Source organism: Camelina sativa, chromosome 16 (assembly GCF_000633955.1).
Source record: "Camelina sativa cultivar DH55 chromosome 16, Cs, whole genome shotgun sequence".
Lineage (NCBI taxonomy): Eukaryota > Viridiplantae > Streptophyta > Magnoliopsida > Brassicales > Brassicaceae > Camelina > Camelina sativa.
The window spans coordinates 13,646,277-13,654,244 of record NC_025700.1 but is presented as its reverse complement, the minus strand read 5'-3'; positions in this window follow the sequence as shown (position 1 = coordinate 13,654,244).

Sequence of the window (7,968 nt, the reverse complement as noted above, 5' to 3'; positions counted from 1 at the left end):
TTATATTCATGTTTTGCACAGGGGACAAATGCTCCAAGGCCCTCTGAAGATTCTTTTCCAATGTTTTACCTCATTTTCCAAAATCCTTTAGGTGATAGAAGTGTTACTACATATGTAAGGGCAACAATATTTATCATACTTGATCTAGCAAATGACAGGAACTATTCATAGGTTTTTTTTTCTACTTCACGACCTTCTAAATCATTAACAGTATTTTTCTATCTCAAATTTGTGTTCTAGCTTATAAATTAATGAAGAGACGAGCTAGTCTTTGTGAGTCGGCTATAAATTAACAAATCCTTTTGCCTTTTATGTTTCTGCATTGGTCCACTAATAGTCAACTAATAAAGCTACTAGTTTAATTCTAGGTTTGTTGGCTATTTATTACATTTTGGAAACTTATAAGAGATTTAGTATATTTACTATTTTTAATTGGTGAGAGAGAAAGAAGAAGACAATAAATTGGTGATATTGTGGATTCAAACGAAAAAATATTAGAAAGAATTACTCAAATATTATCCTAAAAAAATAAAACAAAAATACACATCAGCAAATTAAAATACACATCATTTTTGTTTTACCACGTCACTAAGCAGTTTTTTCAGAATCAATCGACAGTTCTTATTTATATCAAAGAGAGGGAAACTGTAAAGGTTCTACTGTTCATAATCCGAAAAAAAAACTCTGTCGTCGTCTCTCGTCGTCGTCTCTCGTCGCCGTCTCTCATCGCCATCATCTCTCGTCGTCTTTGCTCGCTCTCTCTCTCTTCGTCCACTCTCTCGCTGTCATCTCTCGCCGTCTTTGCTCTCTCTCTCTCTCTTCGTCGTCGCACTCTCTTTCTTCGTCCTCGCTCTCTCTCTTCGTCGTATTCGTTTTCGTCTAAAGAGGTCTTCGTTTACTCGTTCCGGTATGTGTCGAATGTTTATTTTTGAGTTTTCCGGCTGAATGTGGGTTTTTTCGATGGTTTACGGCTGATTGTCGCTGTCGTTAATGACGACTGATTTGTTAGATATATTCGATTCGATGGCTGATTTACTATTTGTTTTATGTTGCGGCTGAGTTATTTTATGGTTTATGGCTGATTTGTTGTTAGATCTATTCGATTTGATGGCTGATTTACTGTTTATTTTATGTTGCGGCTGGGTTATATTATGCATTACGGCTGAGTTTTGTTAGATATATTCGATTCGATGGCTGATTTACTGTTTGTTTTATTTTGCGGCTGAGTTATATTATGCTTTACGGCTGAGTTTTGTATTGATGACTGAGTTTTCTTGTGCTTTAGATCTGAGTTATTTATTTGTGGCTGAGTTATGTTATGCTTTGTATATGAGTTTGTTTTATGTTATGGCTGATTTTTTTTATGATTTACTTATGAATTATATTATTTATAAGATGTCGATGGTGATTATTCCTGAAGAACAAGCAAGGGATTACCCCCCCCCCCAAGACTATACGCTGAAGGAAACTCTAATCTAGAGTCTAGAGATATTAATACCAATTTCAGGATGGGAGAATTCCCTGCGATTAGGGAATCAATAGGACAGGATGCTTGGGATAAAACAAAGGATGTACCTATTGGAATAATCTCTAAGGTAGTTGATAGCCAATTCGTCTGGTCTGGTAAGATAGTACATTTCCTGTTATGTAACCAGTTAAGGGTACATAAGAAGGAGCTTTGGTTTGTCGTCGGTGGTCAACCGATCAGGTTTGGGTTGAATGAATTTGCTAAAGTGACGGGGTTAAACATAGACCCAATGCCGACAGAGTGGTTTGAACTTGAAGAGGAACACAAAGAGTTCTTCAGACTTTTGAAAGTGCCTGGTGGGGAAGGTCCATCATTAAATGAACTTAGGGAAGGACTGAAAGTGTGCCGGCAATGGCTAAACCGTGATCATCGTAAATGGTTGGGTCTGTTGCTTCTTCAACACATTGGACTTTATGGTTTGCATCATAACTCTAGAATTCCATATGAAAGTGCCAAAAGAGTTTTTGATGATGAAGCAATGAAGACTTATCCTTGGGGTCGGTCAGCATTTGAAGCCCTTGTTGATGGCATAAATTTGTTGAGGCCTACGGGGAAATCTTACACCCTTAGTGGGTTTACACCGTGTTATAGGCTTGGGAGTATGAGTCCATCAAATGCTTTGGAGATCGGTTTGGGAATGCATCAGCTGAAGATGGTGCCATACCATTTCTTTGATGGCATGGAAACCGTACACGTTCAACGATGGAAACAGTTATTTCTGAAGAGATAAGAGCCCTTGGTGAGGTAAGACTGATAGTTACTGGCTGAGTTATTGTTTTAAATGATGGCTGAGATATGGTTTATTGATGGCTGAGTTAAAACTTACTGATGGGTTTCATTGATCAACAGGTCAATTAAAACCTAATGTGTACTCAACCACGATCTAGTGCTGTCATCGTAACACTTTAGGATCGAATCCACAGAGACCAAACTATGCACTATGAAATTATGAAGATTAAATATAGCTAAGACAAAAGAGGAAGTTTTGTGAAACAAGTAATAATTAAAAAACGGAAAGTAAATAAGTTGTTTTGAATCAAAAAGGAAATATTGGGCATAGGGAATCTATAGGGAATATAATCTCGGACTAAGGTGGTTAGATGGGGATGCGTTAAACACCATTCTAGAACTCAAATCATGGTTGTAAAGCTAACCTACTTCCGCAACGATAACTATCTAAGCAATGAATTCACTAAACTCTAGAACGTCGTTTGGATCCAGCAAACCAAGCAAGCATTAACAAGTTCAGGTTTGATTAGTTCACAAGGTGCCTCAACTTCAACTTCCGTTGGCTAAGGTCCACCTTGCTCACCTAAGTTCTTTTCTAGCAACTCAACAACACTTTAGGTGCCACGATGAATTAAACCTATGATCATAAAGTAGGTAGCTAATCTAGTTTAGGCTTTAAGAACAAGAATAGATGAAGAACAAAATAAATCAATCCCCAATCTAAAAAACCATCATTAGAGAATCATAAACCCCTTTGAAACCCGAAACCCAATAGAGAAACTACTCAGCCATAGAGAAAGAGAAACAGCAAATCAAAGATGAATAAGACATAATTGAATTGCAAAAGAAAAGAAATAAAAAGGGTTCAGAATTCTTCTCCAAAGTGTTAAAGAGGATTAGAGATCTTCTCCCAAAGCTCACAAGTGCTCAAAGGCAGCGTAAAATAAAAGTTGTCTTTTTAGAGGTCAAGCGTCGTGCTTAAATAGTAAAATAAAACCCTAAAAGTGAGTTTAAAACGAAAAAGGAAAAGTTGCTTCGGGTACGGGATTGGTCGATCCAAAATGTGGATCAGCCGATCCAGGATGCTTTTTTCTGTGTTTGCTTCATCTGCTTGCTAGTTCGATCAGTCTTCACCAAATCGGCTCCAGATGCTTGTTTTCATCCCCAAAACACTCAGTTTCCTTCAAAAGCAACCTAGAACCTGTACAAACTCATAAAAGACTAAAAAGACTCTAAAAGCACACTTTGACTCAATAAAAGACTCAAAGCAAACCTAAAAACTATGGTTAAAACCTATAAAATACAGACACATCAATTCTCCCAGAATTGAATCTTTGCTTGTCCTCAAGCAAGAACAGACAAAAACTCGGGATCAGAGAAAATGTTTGAAAGTGGAAACTCACATATTCTTGGGAACCTCTTCTTTGCACTCTTCATCAAATCAAATTAAGTACTACTTTCTGTACTCTGCCGATGATTAGGATCAATACTCCCTACTCCGAACTCCACAATCTTAAAGAACCTTCAACATCCCCATTGTTGTCTCTGTAAATCAGATTAGTGAAAATGTGTGGTCTCACCGAGGGAATATTGATCACTGAACTTTTAGACTCCCTCAACCTTTTAATGCCCAAGATTTCCTACATATGCTTCCTTTCCTCTCTCTTTTCTCACTTACAAAGGATCGATTTTTCCTAATTTTCTAGGGTATCATTGTATTTTTTTATCGATCCTTTGCTCTTTTCTTTTGGACAGGTTTCCATGAATTCCGAAGGATGCACGGGTTTACGCACAACCCTTGGTTCACTTCTTTATTACCAATATCCTCTTCTTCTTCTTTTCTCTTTTTTTTTATTGAGTATTGAAGGGAATAGAGAGGGGAAGCATACTTTGTGAGGAGATGCATGTCTTGTGACGCTTGAAGGGAGGAGTCTTGTCCGATGTATACCAAATCCCAAGGCAAGAAGTTAAATCCGGTTAAGTCCTTTCAAAGCAAGAGACAACGCATGATCAACTTCTAGTTCTCGTTAGTGAGGGTCTTTTGGGGCGTGTTGATTCTGCTCATGTTCTTTCCAAGCTTCAATCAAAAATCAAAAGTACTAAAGCAATCATAAGAGTGTTAGTTCAAGGCAAAGACTCCTAGAAATGATCATAGTTACCCAATTGTTTCTGTTATTATTATTTTTGTTTTTTAGAAAATAAAAAGACTCAAAGAAAAAAAAATCCAAGTAAAACAACCAAAAAAAACGACATTAGTAACTTGGAGACATCCCTCCCCCGGACTTCACACCGTCCCGGTGTGAAAGCAAAACCAAGGAAAGAACGAATCCCTCAAAGAAAATAAGAAAAATGAAAAAGAAAAAGAAAGGAAAAGAAACAAAAACCGGTGATTTCGCAGCTGGTGTCGGAGTTGTGTTGGCAAGAGTGGATATCAATCGGTCTCGGAATGGGATCAACTGATCTGAAACATTATTGAACTTGGAGATACCCATAGCAAACCAACGGGATCGACCGATCTGTAAGGAGGATCGATCGATCCAAAGCTCCTAGAACAAAAATAAAATTTCGCATCTTCTGCGTTTGGAACCTGTTCCTGAAAATACTTAACATCATACGTGATTTCACAGTAATAAATCCTAAAAACAAAACCAAAATCCTAAGACAAAAAAAAATAAAATAAAGGGTAAGCCAGCACAAATCCCATGGGTTGCCTCCCATAAGCGCTTGCTTAAGGTCTATAGCTTGACCGTGGTTTCAGGTTTCAAGTGATGGGAGGATGAGAACTTGTGTCAAAACAAGCTCTCCCATTCGTCATCTTAAGCTCGAGAATATTTTTCATCATATCATCCATTGCTTCTTGGCCTTTATCTTTAACCTCCGGAGTGAGGATGGCTGTAACCTTAGAGAAAGGCCGAGATACTCCTTTACACTTCACCTTGTACTCAATGGTTTCTATAACATATTTCTATTACTCTCTCTATCTTCGCTTTTCTCTCTTCTTAACCTTCTTAGAACTCCTCTTAGAAAAATGAGTGTCTCCATCCAGGACTTCGTTGACCTCATTCTTATCACCATTTTCTCCCATTATCATGACATCAACCTTCTTCTCATTTTCTACAGTTAGACAATGTCTTGTAGCTTCATTTGTAGTGATTGCGTTGTAGAAGACTTTATCATCAATGTTAGAGAAAGTGATCCTCTTATTAGGCAAGTCAACAATTATTCCCATTGTTGCTAGGAAAGGTCTTCCAAGAATCAAAGGCATAACAGAACCCTCGCTCATTTCCACAACATGAAAATCTGTAGTAACCAAGCAACTCCCAACTTGAACATCTACATTACTAATGAAGCCTTGTGGAGTCGTGGTGACAGCATTTGCAAACTTAAGATGGACCTTAGAAGCCTTCATATCGTCAATCCCCAACCTCTCTGCGACAGCTTTAAACATTACGTTCACACTAGATCCAGTGTCGCAAAGGGAATCCTCAAAGTTCACTCCTGAAATATATCTTTTTGTGTGGTTTTGAAATACTTATGAATGTATGAATGATGCAATCACACAACAGACACAAGCTAAAACCAAAGATATATAATAAGGTGGAATGCAAGAGGTTTCAATTTCTCTTATGCAGTTGCAGTATAAGAGATGTCAATCCATAATGAGTATGATGCAAGCAGTCAAGATGTAGACACTTATCTAAGTTAAGCGAAATATGAAATTGTTCTGGTGTAACTGTTTGATGACAAAAATGTAAATGCAGAATGTAAAACTACTAAGATGATGGTTTAAATGCAAGGTAATAACCGACACTAAGTTATGCAATGAAACAGGAATGAAACTAGAAGGATGCAGGTCATAAAGCAAGAACTGGGAAACGGACTCGAGTAGGCACTCGATCGTATGCTCGATCAAGTACTAGGTCGAGTGGGAAGCTACGAAGAACAGAAACAGAACTTAACAATCAAACATAGCTGGTTGAAAGTAAATCAAACAGAAAGCGGGTAACAGTAATCAACTAGAGAAATCAATAAACACATAACGTCCTAGGGATAGATTCATGGGCTGGACTTGAGCTATACTAATCTAAACTGACCAACAAATCTCAATCAACAGTGAGCTATCTCTAGACAATGATCTTCCAGTACTTGTTAATCCATTCTCATGACAATAACAATCAAGCTTAAATACTCCTAGATCTAGTTCTTACTAGCTATTGCATATAAAAGCAGGCATAAAGATCCAGATCATCACATGTCAAAAACCTTCCTACACAACCAATATCTTGGGATAGGAGCAGTAATCTCTAGCATTAGTATTATCCAAAAGCTTAAACATTGGTATGATTCTAAACAACCTTGGATCTGTTCTTACCCTCTTAGATATAAGAACAGCATAGAGCATGCCTAATCCAGAAGAGATATTTAAACAATCAATCTTGGTCAGTCTAAACTACCATAACTCTCATCCAGCCTAATCCATCCCTAAGATCCTAACACACTACTCAGATGAATAACACATGATGAACAAAATCATAAACCCAGAAATCAATGAAACTTGCATGATTAGAAAGATAAGATGAAGATCTACAACTTTGTTCAAGGAAATAAACTTAGATTCTCAATACCCAAAAAGTTACAGAAGCAACAAGGTACATAAATCTAAGGAAAAAGCTTAAAAGTGTTGATGATGTAAACTTAAAAGCTAAAATCCCAAAAAGGGTAAAAACTAGGTTTTTGTGATATTCTTCCTCTGTAAAGTGGCTTGTCAGCGGCCATAGAGTACAAAGGGTATATATAGAAAAGTAGGAAAGCCCTAAAATGGTTACAAGACAAAATAGAGAGGCGGCTCGGTTGACTCGACCAGGTGGTCGGTCGAGTGCATGGTCGAGTGACCTCTTCTTCTGCTCCTTTCAGTCGGTCGAGTCCCTCTCAGCACATGGTCGAGTGTCTGGTCGAGTGTAGTGGTCGAGTGAACTCCCAGACCTTGATTCTCTTCTGCTCTAGCTCCTTTGTCTGCTTCTCTTGATGGCTTCACTCTCCCTCAGCACTTATCCATGCTCCATTGGGTCCTAAATCACTTGTTTATGCAAGAAACAATGCAATGCAATGCAAATCTACCATAATGCATAAACAGCCCTAAAACTACTCAATGATGACCTAACAAGCTAGTAAAACATGCAAAATGTGTAAATAAACTAAGGTAAGACAAGGTAAAATATGTGAACATCAACTCCTAAGATGGACCATGGAACAACAAATTTTCTTGGATCCTCTAACTTCGGTAATCTTTTCAAAGATGGAGAAGGAATGTTCTTCTTCTCTAGAGACAAAAACGCCTTAACTTCCACCAATCCTTTTCTTCAACCAAAACATCATTGTAAACCTTCTTAAACAAAGAGATATGCTTTACTGCCTCTGTAAATGGAATGTCAGCGGTGAACTCACTCATAAATTCTTTATACCGATCATACTTCTTTTCATCCAGAGGTTTCTTCACATGTCTTCTTGGAAAAGGAATTTGTGGCCTATAGGGCTTTGGTTCCACAAGAAGTGATTCCTTGGTATTCATATTAGGAGCAGATGAATCGTAATTCCCCATTCTTGCATGGAACGGTCGTTCAACAGAAGGAGTGAAATTTTCTGAGACGGGCTCTACAACAACAACGGGCTCTATAGGGGGGATCGGTCGATCCAACTTCTCTGGGGATCAA